The following is a 14,366-nucleotide window of genomic DNA, read 5'->3' as shown; positions in this document are numbered from 1 at the left end:
GTATCAACAAGGCAGGGGAGGCTACTGTGTACATGGCGTGGGGTGGGAATGATACAGATATATACATGTATCAACAAGGCAGGGGGCTACTGTGTACAATGACAGGGAATGATACAGATATATACCTGTATCAACAAGGTGGGGCAGGGGATATATACATGTATCAACAAGGCAGGGAGGCTACTGTGTACATGGCGGGGACAGGGAATGATACAGATATATACATGTATCAACAAGGTGGTGGGGAGGATACTGTGTACATGGCGTGGGACGGGAATGATACAGATATATACATGTATCAACAAGGCAGGGGAGGCTACTGTGTACATGGCGTGGGGACAGGAATGATACAGATATATACATGTATCAACAAGGCAGGGGGCTACTGTGTGTACATGGCGTGGGGACAGGAATGATACAGATATATACATGTATCAACAAGGCAGGGAGGACATGGCGGGGGCAGGGGATATATATACATGTATCAACGTGGGGAGGGGTACATGGCGTGGGGAATGATACAGATATATACATGTATCAACAAGGCAGGGGAGGCTACTGTGTACATGGCGTGGGACAGGGAATGATACAGATATATACATGTATCAACAAGGCAGGGAGGCTACTGTGTACATGGCGTGGGGCAGGAATGATACAGATATATACATGTATCAACAAGGCAGGGAGGCTACTGTGTACATGGCGTGGGGGCAGGAATGATACAGATATATACATGTATCAACAAGGCAGGGAGGCTACTGTGTACATGGCGTGGGACAGGAATGATACAGATATATACATGTATCAACAAGGCGTGGGGGGAGGATATACATGCTAATATCAACTACTGTGTACATGGCGTGGGACAGGAATGATACAGATATATACATGTATCAACAAGGCATGGGGGAGGATACTGTGTACATGGCGTGGGGCGGGAATGATACAGATATATACATGTATCAACAAGGCAGGGGGAGGCTACTGTGTACATGGCGTGGGGCAGGAATGATACAGATATATACATGTATCAACAAGGTAGGGGAGGCTACTGTGTACATGGCGTGGGGACAGGAATGATACAGATATATACATGTATCAACAAGGTGGTGGGGAGGATACTGTGTACATGGCGTGGGACGGGAATGATACAGATATACAGATATACATGTATCAACAAGGCAGGGGAGGCTACTGTGTACATGGCGTGGGACGGGAATGATACAGATATATACATGTATCAACAAGGCAGCGGAGGCTACTGTGTACATGGCGTGGGGCGGGAATGATACAGATATATACATGTATCAACAAGGCAGGGGAGGCTACTGTGTACATGGCGTGGGGCGGGAATGATACAGATATATACATGTATCAACAAGGCAGGGGAGGCTACTGTGTACATGGCGTGGGGCGGGAATGATACAGATATATACATGTATCAACAAGGCAGGGGAGGCTACTGTGTACATGGCGTGGGACGGGAATGATACAGATATATACATGTATCAACAAGGCAGGGGAGGCTACTCTGTACATGGCGTGGGGCGGGAATGATACAGATATATACATGTATCAACAAGGCAGGGGAGGCTACTGTGTACATGGCGGGGGACAGGAATGATACAGATATGTACCTGTATCAACAAGGTAGGGGAGGCTACTGTGTACATGGCGTGTGGTGGGAATGATACAGATATATACATGTATCAACAAGGCAGGGGAGGCTACGTATACTGTGTACATGGCGCGGGACGGTATGATACAGGTTATATACACGGATTTAAATACGCACATATGTTACATTTGTACTGCGCATTTAGTCACTAACAAGGACGGAATATGTATGGGTTAAACTCAACACCGATGATGTTGTTTTTATTCCAGATGGACCAATTCTGCATTACTCCAGGGAGTTGAAGCTTCTGACCTTCACGATAATGTTTGCATATATTGAATCAGCATGTCTGTCCGTATGTGGAATACACGTGTGGCTGACATTTATCTCACGACGAGTTGTTTTAAAACGTATCTAACTAACGAAAGCGGGTTGTAAAATAGATGGTATCTGACGGACATGAGTACAGTAATCTATTCTTATACACCATTAAATCGCATCATTTTAGTGTCGAATTTATTCAAATTTAGGAGTTTCTTATCGTAGTGGCGCACAGCGTTAAGGATGGCACATCGCAACGCCTGAAAAGGATCAACTCTACGGACATCACAGCAGCCAACTCCCACTTTCATCCAATGTCAGGAACCCAGGTGTTTGATCCTTGTCTTACCATGGAGCAACATGTGAACCCTCTCTGTAGAGTAGGCTACTTCCATCTCCACTCTATTGGTAACATCCGCCATCTTGTTACCGCCATTGGTAACATCACCGTCTTGCAGCTAAACATCTCACTCAGTCACTTGTTCTCTCCAGGATTGACTATTGCTGTAGCCTACTGTTTGGAATCTGAGTGATCTTCTCTTCAGACTTCAAAAACTTCCAAATGCTGCCGCCAGAGGTGTCACTAAAACATCCACATGGTCTCACATAACCCCAATCATCAAGAGTCTGCATAGGCTGCCGGTTGAAACCAGAATTCAGTTCAAGACCCCAATCCCTGTTTTCCGCTGCAGACACGGCCGAGCTCCTCCATACCTCTCTGAGATGTTGTCAACATAATTATGCCTGCCCGTTCTCTCCGCTCCCAGAATCAAGATCTTCTCTCGGTTCCCCATGTTCATCTCAAACACTTTGGCCATAGGCCATTCAAATCTACAGCACCATCCCTGTGGAACAGTCATCCTTGGAAGCACTAAAATCGGGACTCAAAACCTTCCTCTTATAAAAAGTCTACAACCTATAACCCAGTTATATAGCTGGTCCCCAATATGATTCTCATGGTATTGAAATTTCAAGATAATAACTTCAAATGTATTTTCATTTCTTATGGTATCAACTATCATCTTAAATTTTTTTCCTGAAACTTCAACTAAATATCTTGAATCGTCTGCTTACATATCTTGAAATTTCAAGAAAAAAACATATAAATGGAATGACCCTAAAAAGCTTCCGCACATAGTAGCTCGCGGTTGAAAATGGATCCACGAGACAAATCGGGCTCACAATGGACAGGAACTGATGTAATCGTGTCAGATATTTCTGCAAGACGGTACATGATACTTGTCGCATCTCTTCAGTAAATGTACCAGTGTTACCAGGCAACGATATTTACACATTTGTTGACACAGTCATCACTGATTGCTCAAGCCAGTTTAATTTCATAACGATAAAAGGAATTAGAAAAAATAATAGATTCGTGTGGTTATACTTCCCAAATGTGTACATTGCCTTAAAGAACACGAAGTCCCATCCCATCTAGAAATACGAGTATGAAATAATCGAAGTTAAACGGTTTTATTAAATGCAGCATCCTCTTCGACAGCAGGTAAGTCATATTCTGCAACTGTCTCACACCCTCTAACAAAAACGAAAAACAGACAGGTATTCCTGCATCAAACCATTTTGAACTCATCAAATCCACAGACTGATCCTCCTTCAATGGTATCATTTTCTAATGTGAAAAATGCAAGCCAGAAAGTAGATTCCACCAAATGTAATTTGATCGAATTCCCGAGGGTTCATGAGACCCAGTACAGATGTTCAATAAATTTCAGATACTGGAAGACATGAATGTCACCCCAGTACTCCCACCATCAACATGAATCATAACTCTTTAATTCAGTGGAATTGCAGAGGACTAAGGAAGAAGTGTTCATGAAATTCAGTTACTGGTACAGGATCCTAGGCCAGAATCAAAATGTCCTCAAGAAATACAGCTCAAGTAAACAGATCCATGTGATGTACGTCAGGACAGTTCACTATCTTGTTCTGCCCCAGGTACTAAAGCCACCGGAGGATCATCCTGGTATGATCCACAATCCTGTGTCCCTTTACACTAATCAGCAAGCTATGTCAGAACGACTTACCCTGCACATTGCAGTCACTCTGTGTTCTGTGTGTTTTCCTTCCTCCTCCTTTCCTTGCATTGTGATTTACAATCTTCATGTGACCAGCTTCCTGTCCTGTGTTATAATAGGTGCCCTAACCGCCCCAAACCCCGATAGTATCAATCTATCTTTAAGGAAGCTCCTTGAGGATTTTGTCGCTGATAACGACTTTATGTTTATTAATTGATGTTTCGACCACAAAATTACATCCTATTCTACTTAAGATCTGTCGATAACAGATTCTAACTTTTTACATTAATTTCCCTACTATTCTGAGAACAAATAACCTTTCTGACGTTCAACTTTCATCAATCCTCGGAATTCTACTAAGGCGACCTGGTCACTGTTTCAAAGCCTCAGTACCAGTAAGATAAAACATGATCTTTTCAGGAACGTTACTGTTCTCCGAGCAACTGAATGAGATTGTTGATAAGACAATACCTAAGCCCTCTGTACATCAGCACATTCGAAAACCATGGTTCGACAATACTTGCAAACAACCCAGAACGAATCGGAAAAGGCTGTAAAATATTTGAGACGAAACCCATTTGTTCACAATTTCAAAACGGTTAAAAGGTTAACGGTTTAACGTCAGACATGGAGGAATTTTGTCTAAAAGATACAATCCTGGACACCTACGTCCAAGGTGTGGAATATGGTTCCGAAGATTAAAGGAAAAGGTTCCAAATATGGCGGTTTGGTGACGGATTATTGGTAACTCACCAGTCATTCTTCAACAACTAATTATGGTCCAGAATTTTACAAACGAGACGAATAGAAACACTGTCTTTTAGACGGATAATGGTGAAGATTATAATGAAATATTTTCACCCCATGAGCTACATGAGCCCTTGGTCAAGCTCATGCTGCTGCTACAGGTGAGGATGATATTCATTGTCAGCTCACTTTTGCCTCAGTCATTTCAAGTCTTTGTGGACGTGTTGTTCTGTAAACATGTCTTTGAGGACGTGTTGTTCTGTAAACATGTCTTTGAGGACGTGTTATTCTGTAAACATGTATTTGTGGACGTGTTGTTCTGTAAACATGTCTTTGAGGACGTGTTGTTCTGTAAACATGTCTTTGAGGACGTGTTATTCTGTAAACATGTATTTGTGGACGTGTTGTTCTGTAAACATGTATTTGTGGACGTGTTATTCTGTAAACATGTATTTGTGGACGTGTTATTCTGTAAACATGTATTTGTGGACGTGTTATTCTGTAAACATGTCTTTGTGCACGTGTTATTCTGTAAACATGTCTTTGTGGACGTGTTATTCTGTAAACATGTATTTGTGGACGTGTTATTCTGTATACATGTCTTTGTGGACGTGTTATTCTGTAAACATGTATTTGTGGACGTGTTATTCTGTAAACATGTATTTGTGGACGTGTTATTCTGTAAACATGTCTTTGTGGACGTGTTATTCTGTAAACATGTATTTGTGGACGTGTTATTCTGTAAACATGTCTTTGTGGACGTGTTATTCTGTAAACATGTATTTGTGGACGTGTTGTTCTGTAAACATGTATTTGTGGACGTGTTGCTCTGTAAACATGTCTTTGTGGACGTGTTGTTCTGTAAACATGTATTTGCGGACGTGTTGTTCTGTAAACATGTCTTTGAGGACGTGTTGTTCTGTAAAAATGTCTTTGAGGACGTGTTATTCTGTAAACATGTATTTGTGGTCGTGTTGTTCTGTAAACATGTATTTGTGGACGTGTTGTTCTGTATACATGTCTTTGAGGACGTGTTGTTCTGTAAACATGTATTTGTGGACGTGTTGTTCTGTAAACATGTATTTGTGGACGTGTTATTCTGTATACATGTCTTTGTGGACGTGTTATTCTGTAAACATGTCTTTGTGGACGTGTTATTCTGTAAACATGTATTTGTGGACGTGTTATTCTGTAAACATGTCTTTGAGGACGTGTTATTCTGTAAACATGTATTTGTGGACGTGTTGTTCTGTAAACATGTATTTGTGGACGTGTTATTCTGTATACATGTCTTTGAGGACGTGTTGTTCTGTAAACATGTATTTGTGGACGTGTTGTTCTGTAAACATGTATTTGTGGACGTGTTATTCTGTATACATGTCTTTGTGGACGTGTTATTCTGTAAACATGTCTTTGTGGACGTGTTATTCTGTAAACATGTATTTGTGGACGTGTTATTCTGTAAACATGTCTTTGTGGACGTGTTATTCTGTAAACATGTATTTGTGGACGTGTTGTTCTGTAAACATGTATTTGTGGACGTGTTGTTCTGTATACATGTCTTTGAGGACGTGTTGTTCTGTATACATGTCTTTGAGGACGTGTTATTCTGTAAACATGTGGTCTTTGTGGACGTGTTGTTCTGTAAACATGTATTTGTGGACGTGTTGTTCTGTAAACATGTCTTTGTGGACGTGTTGTTCTGTAAACATGTCTTTGTGGACGTGTTGTTCTGTAAACATGTCTTTGAGGACGTGTTGTTCTGTAAACATGTCTTTGAGGACGTGTTGTTCTGTAAACATGTGGTCTTTGAGGACGTGTTGTTCTGTAAAATGTCTTTGAGGACGTGTTGTTCTGTAAACATGTCTTTGTGGACGTGTTGTTCTGTGAACATGTCTTTGAGGACGTGTTGTTCTGTAAACATGTTTACTTTATGGGTGTTCTGTTTTGTGAACATGTTGTCTTTGTCGGTTACTCCACAACGTGTCTGGTGGTTTCTGGTCGGTTTCTCCACAACATGGCTGGTGGTTCACTTCAAACCTCAATCTCAAACAATAATTTGTTGAGCATTACATGCTATTCGACCACAATTCATGTTTTCCTCAAACTTGACTTCCTGTGTATATTTTCAAAAAATAATAATAGGCTCAAATACTTCCAATACTATGACGTTTCTGTTACCTTTCAGTATAGTCAACTGGTCGGTGTCTCAATCTAATCAAAAGAGATTCTGTTGTTTGATTTCGACAACAGTTTAAGTCTGTATTAAGCTTATAAAATGGTCACGACACCAGATTCCGCACGGCAAGCGTATGTTCCCTCCCCTATCACACGTGTGCTAACACCAGGGGTTCCCGCTCGGCAGGTGTACTTCCCTCCCCTATCACACCTGTGACGACACCAGGGGTCACCGCGCAGCAAGTGTGTATGTTCCCATCCCTATCACACCTGTGACAATACCAGGGGTACCTGCACGGCAAGTGAATGTTCCCTCCTCTATCACACCTGTGACGACACCAGGGGTACCTGCACGGCAAGTGTATGTTCCCTCCCCTATCACACCTGTGACGTCACCAGGGGTTCCCGCCCAGCAGGTGTATGTTCCCTCCCCTATCACACATGTGCTAACACCAGGGGTTCCCGCTCGGCAGGTGTACTTCCCTCCCCTATCACACCTGTGACGATACCAGGGGTCCCCGCGCAGCAAGTGTGTATGTTCCCATCCCTATCACACCTGTGACGATACCAGGGGTTCCCGCTCGGCAGGTGTACTTCCATCACCTATCACACCTGTGACGACACCAGGGGTCCCCGAGCAGCAAGTGTGTATGTTCCCTCCCCAATCACACTTGTGACGATACCAGGGGTTCCTGCGCAGCAAGTGTGTATGTTCCCATTCCTATCACACCTGTGACGACACCATGGGTCCCCGAGCAGCAAGTGTGTATGTTCCCTCCCCTATCACACCTGTGACGATACCAGGGGTCCCCGCGCAGCAAGTGTGTATGTTCCCATTCCTATCACACCTGTGACGACACCAGGTGTTCCCGCCCGGCAGGTGTACTTCCCTCCCCTATCACACCTGTGACGACACCAGGGGTCCCGGCACAGCAAGTGTGTATGTTCCCATCCCTATCACACCTGTGACGATACCAGGGGTTCCCGCTCGGCTGGTGTACTTCCCTCCCCTATCAAACCTGTGACGACACCAGGGGTCCCCGCTCAGCAAGTGTGTATGTTCCCTCCCCTATCACACCTGTGACGACACCAGGGCCCCCCGCACGGCAGGTGTGTGTTCCCTCCCCTATCACACCTGTGACGATACCATGGGTCCCCGCGCAGCAAGTGTGTATGTTCCCTCCCCTATCACACCTGTGACGACACCAGGGGTCCCCGCACGGCAAGTGTATGTTCCCTCCCCTATCACACCTGTGACGATACCAGGGGTCCCCGCACGGCAAGTGGGTGTTCCCTCCCCTATCACACCTGTGACGACACCAGGGGTCCCCGCGCAGCAAGTGTGTATGTTCCCATCCCTATCACAGCTGTAACGATACCAGGGGTCCCCGTGCAGTAAGTGTGTATGTTCCCATCCCTATCACACCTGTGACGATACCAGGGGTTCCCGCACGGCAAGTGTATGTTCCCTCCCCTATCACACCTGTCGCGACACCAGGGGTTCCCGCACGGCAAGTGTATGTTCCCTCCCCTATCACACCTGTCACGACACCAGGGGTTCCCGCACGGCAAGTGTGTATGTTCCCTCCCCTATCACACATGTGACGACACCAGGGATACCTGCACGGCAAGTGTGTATGTTCCCTCACTTATCACACCTGTGACGACACCAGGGATACCTGCACGGTAAGTGTGTATGTTCACTCACTTATCACACCTGTGACGACACCAGGGATACCTGCACGGCAAGTGTGTATGTTCCCTCCCCTATCACACCTGTGACGACACCAGGGATACCTGCACTGCAAGTGTGTATGTTCCCTCACTTATCACACCTGTGCTGACACCAGGCGTTCCCGCAGGGCAGGTGTATGTTCCCTCCGCTATCACACCTGTGATGACACCAGGGGATCCTGAACGGCCGGTGTGTGTTCCCTCCCCTATCACACCTGTGACGACACCAGGAGTTCCTGCACAGGAGGTGTATGTTCCTTCCCCTATCCGTACCTGTGACGACACCAGGGGTTCGTGCACGACAAGTGTATGTTCCCTCCCCTATCACAGCTGTGACGACATCAGGGGTTCCGGCACGACAAGTGTGTTCCCTCCCTATCACACCTGTCACGACTCAAAGGGCCCCGCACGGCAAGTGTATGTTCCTCCCTATCACACCTGTGACGATACCAGGGCCCCCACATGGCAAGTGTATGTTCCCTCACCTATCACACCTGTGACGATACCAGGGCCCCTGCACGGCAAGTGTGTATGTTCCCTCCCTATCACACCTGTGTTGACACCAGGGGTTCCTGCACGGCAAGTGTGTATGTTCCCTCCCTATCACACCTGTGACGACACCAGGGTTACCTGCACGGCAGGTGTGTGTGTTCCCTCCCCTATCACATCTGTGACGACACCAGGGATCCCCGCACGGCAGGTGTGTGTTCCCTCCCCTATCACACCGGTGACGACACCAGGGGTTCCCGTACGGCAAGTGTATGTTCCCTCCCCTATCACACCTGTGACGATACCAGGGGTCCCTGCACGGCAGGTGTGTGTTCCTCCCCTATCACACCTGTGACGACACCAGGGTCCCTGCACGGCAAGTGTATTTTCCCTCCCCTATCACACCTGTGACGATACCAGGGGCCCCGTGCACGGCAGGTGTATGTTCCTCCCTATCACACCTGTGACGAAACCAGGGACCCCGCACGGCAAGTGTATGTTCCCATCCTTATCACATCTGTGACGACACCAGGGTCCCCGCACGGCAGGGTGTGTGTTCCCTCCCCTATCACACCTGTCACGACTAAAGGGGCCCCCGCACGGCAAGTGTATGTTCCCTCCCCTATCACACCTGTGACGATACCAGGGCCCCCCACATGGCAAGTGTATGTTCCCTCCCCTATCACACCTGTGACGATACCAGGGCCCCCCGCACGGCAAGTGTATGTTCCCTCCCCTATCACACCTGTGTTGACACCAGGGGTTCCCGCACGGCAAGTGTATGTTCCCTCCCCTATCACACCTGTGACGACACCAGGGGTTACCGCACGGCAGGTGTGTGTTCCCTTCCCTATCACATCTGTGACGACACCAGGGATCCCCGCACGGCAGGTGTGTGTTCCCTCCCCTATCACACCGGTGACGACACCAGGGGTTCCCGTACGGCAAGTGTATGTTCCCTCCCCTATCACACCTGTGACGATACCAGGGGTCCCCGCACGGCAGGTGTGTGTTCCCTCCCCTATCACACCTGTGACGACACCAGGGGTCCCCGCACGGCAAGTGTATTTTCCCTCCCCTATCACACCTGTGACGATACTAGGGCCCCCCGCACGGCAAATGTATGTTCCCTCCCCTATCACACCTGTGACGAAACCAGGGACCCCCGCACGGCAAGTGTATGTTCCCATCCTTATCACATCTGTGACGACACCAGGGGTCCCCGCACGGCAGGTGTGTGTTCCCTCCCCTATCACATCTGTGAGGACACCAGGGGTCCACGCACGACAAGTGTATATGTTCCCTCCCCTATCACACCTGTGACGATACCAGGGCCCCCCGTGCGGCAAGTGTATGTTCCCTCCCCTATCACACCTGTGACGACACCAGGGATACCTGCACTGCAAGTGTGTATGTTCCCTCACTTATCACACCTGTGCTGACACCAGGCGTCCCCGCAGGGCAGGTGTATGTTCCCTCCGCTATTACACCTGTGATGACACCAGGGGATCCTGAACGGCAAGTGTGTGTTCCCTTCCCTATCACATCTGTGACGACACCAGGAGTTCCTGCACAGGAGGTGTATGTTCCTTCCCCTATCCGTACCTGTGACGACACCAGGAGTTCCTGCACAGGAGGTGTATGTTCCCTTCCCTATCCGTACCTGTGACGACACCAGGGGTTCCCGCACGAGAAGTGTATGTTCCCTCCCCTATCACAGCTGTGACGACACCAGGGCCCCCGCACGGCAAGTGTGTATGTTCCCTCACTTATCACACCTGTGCTGACACCAGGCGTTCCCGCTCTGCAGGTGTATGTTCCCTCCGCTATCACACCTGTGATGACACCAGGGGATCCTGAACGGCCGGTGTGTGTTCCCTTCCCTATCACACCTGTGACGACACCAGGAGTTCCTGCACAGGAGGTGTATGTTCCTTCCCCTATCCGTACCTGTCACGACACCAGGGGTTCGTGCACAGGAGGTGTATGTTCCCTCCCCTATCCGTACCTGTGACGACACCAGGGGTTCCCGCACGACAAGTGTATGTTCCCTCCCCTATCACAGCTGTGACGACATCAGGCCCCCCCCCGCACGGCAAGTGTACGTTCCCTCCCCTATCACAGCTGTGACGACTAAAGGGGCCCCCGCACGGCAGGTGCATGTTCCCTCCCCTATCACAGCTGTGACGACACCAGGGGTCCCTGCACGGCAAGTGTGTATGTTCCCTCCCCTATCACACCTGTGACGACACCAGGGATACCTGCACGTCAAGTGTGTATGTTCCGTCACTTATCACACCTGTGCTGACACCAGACGATGCCGCTCTGCAGGTGTATGTTCCCTCCGCTATCACACCTGTGATGACACCAGGGGATCCCGAACGGCCGGTGTGTGTTCCCTCCCCTATCACACCTGTGACACCAGGAGTTCCTGCACAGGAGGTGTATGTTCCTTCCCCTATCCGTACCTGTCACGACACCAGGGGTTCGTGCACAGGAGGTGTATGTTCCCTTCCCTATCCGTACCTGTGACGACACCAGGGGTCCCCGCACGGCAGGTGTATGTTCCCTCCCCTATCACAGCTGTGACGACACCAGGGCCCACCCACCCACCCACCCCCGCACGGCAGGTGTGTTCCCTCCCTCACCCTATCACACCTGTGACGATACCAGGGTTCCCTCCCCCCGCATGGCCAGTGTATGTTCCCTCCCCTATCACACCTGTGACGATAGCAGGCACCCCCGCACGGCAAGTGTATGTTCCCTCCCCTATCACACCTGTGTTGACAGCAGGGAGTTTCCGCACGGCAAGTATATGTTCTCTCCCCTATCACACCTGTGACGACTCCCGGGGTTACCGCACGGCAGGTGTGTGTTCCCTCCCCTATCACATCTGTGACGACACCGGGGATCCCCGCACGGCAAGTTTATGTTCCCTCCCCTATCACACCTGTGACGACACCAGGGGTTCCTGCACGGCAAGTGTATGTTTCCTCCCTTATCACATCTGTGACGATACCAGGGGTCCCCGCACGGCAGCTGTGTGTTCCCTCCCCTATCACACCAGTGACGACACCAGGGGTCCCCGCAGGGCAAGTGTATGTTCCCTCCCCTATCACACCTGTGACGATACCAGGGGTCCCCGCACGGCAGGTGTGTGTTCCCTCCCCTATCACATCTGTGACGACACCAGGGGTCCCCGCACGACAAGTGTATGTTCCTATCACCCTATCACACCTGTGACGATACCAGGGCCCCCGCACGCCAAGTGTATGTTCCCCTCCCTATCACACCTGTAACGATACCATGGGTCCCCTACACGGCACCAGGGGTCCCCGCACGGTGTGTGTTCCTCCCCTATCACACCTGTGACGATACCAGGGGTCCCATGGGCACGGCAGGTGTGTGTTCCTCCTATCACACCTGTGACGATACCAGGACCCTCAACCCCCGCACGCACGGCAAGTGTATGTTCCCTCCCTATCACACCTGTGACGATACCTGCACACACACCACGGCTCGGCAAGTGTATGTTCCCTCCCCTATCACACCTGTGACGACACATGGGGTCCCCGCACGGCAAGTGTATGTTCCCTCCCCTATCACATCTGCGATGAAACCAGGGGTCCCCGCACGGCAGGTGTGTGTTCCCTCCCCTATCACATCTGTGACGACACCAGGGGTCCCCGCACGACAAGTGTATGTTCCCTCCCCTATCACACCTGTGACGATACCAGGGCCCCCCGCACGGCAAGGTTATGTTCCCTCCCCTATCACACCTGTAACGATACCATGGGTCCCCACACGGCAGGTGTGTGTTCCCTCCCCTATCACACCTGTGACGATACCAGGGGTCCCCGCACGGCAGGTGTGTGTTCCCTCCCCTATCACACCTGTGACGATACCAGGGGTCCCTGCACGGCAGGTGTGTGTTCGCTCCCCTATCACACCTGTGACGACACCAGGGGTTCCCGCATGGCAGGTGTGTGTTCCCTCCCCTACCACATCTGTGACGACACCAGGGGTCCCCGCACGGCAGGTGTGTGTTCCCTCCCCTATCACACCTGTGACGATACCAGGGGTCCCCGCACGGCAGGTGTATGTTCCCTCCCCTATCACACCTGTGACGATACCATGGGTCCCCGCACGGCAGGTGTGTGTTCCCTCCCCTATCACACCTGTGACGACACCAGGGCCCCCCGCACGGCAAGTGTATGTTCCCTCCTCTATCACATCTGTGACGACACCAGGGGTCCCCGCACGGAAGGTGTGTTTTCCTTCCCCTATCACACCTGTGACGACACCAGGGGTCCCCGCACGGCAAGTGTATGTTCCCTCCCCTATAACACCTGTGACGATACCAGGGCCCCCCCGCACGGCAAGTGTATGTTCCCACCCCTATCACAACTGTGATGACACCAGGGGTCCCCGCACAGCAAGTGTATGTTCCCTCCCCTATCACACCTGTGTCGACAGCAGAGGTTCCCGCACGGCAAGTGTATGTTCCCTCCCCTATCACACCTGTGACGACACCCGGGGTTCCGGCACGGCAGGTGTGTGTTCCCTCCCCTATTACATCTGTGACGACACCAGGGGTCCCCGCACGGCAGGTGTGTGTTCCCTCCCCTATCACACCTATGACGATACCAGGGGTCCCCGCACGGCAGGTGTGTGTTCCCTCCCCTATCACACCTGTGTGGACAGCAGGGGTTCCCGCACGGCAATTGTATGTTCCCTCCCCTATCACACCTGTGACGACACCCGGGGTTCCGGCACGGCAATTGTATGTTCCCTCCCCTATCACACCTGTGACGACACCCGGGGTTCCGGCACGGCAGGTGTATGTTCCCTCCCCTATCAGACCTGTGACGACACCAGGGCCCCCCGCAAGGCAGGTGTATCTTCCCTCCCCTATCACACCTGTGACGATACCATGGGTCCCCCCACGGCAGGTGTGTGTTCCCTCCGCTATCACACCTGTGACGACACCAGTGCCCCCCGCACGGCAAGTGTATGTTCCCTCCCCTATCACACCTGTGACGACAACAGGGGTTCACGCACGGCAAGTGTATGTTCCCTCCCCTATCACATCTGTGACGACACCAGGGCCCCCTGCACGGCAGGTGTATGTTCCCTCCCCTATCACACCTGTGACGACACCAGGGCCCCCCGCACGGCAGATGTTTGTTCCCTCCCCTATCACATCTGTGACGACACCAGGGCCCCCACACGGCAGGTGTGTG

Source organism: Haliotis rubra, unplaced genomic scaffold (assembly GCF_003918875.1).
Source record: "Haliotis rubra isolate DU_JTF1 unplaced genomic scaffold, ASM391887v1 Scf50, whole genome shotgun sequence".
Taxonomy (NCBI): domain Eukaryota; kingdom Metazoa; phylum Mollusca; class Gastropoda; order Lepetellida; family Haliotidae; genus Haliotis; species Haliotis rubra.
The sequence above is the reverse complement of the archived record's forward strand: the minus strand, read 5'-3'. Positions refer to the sequence as shown.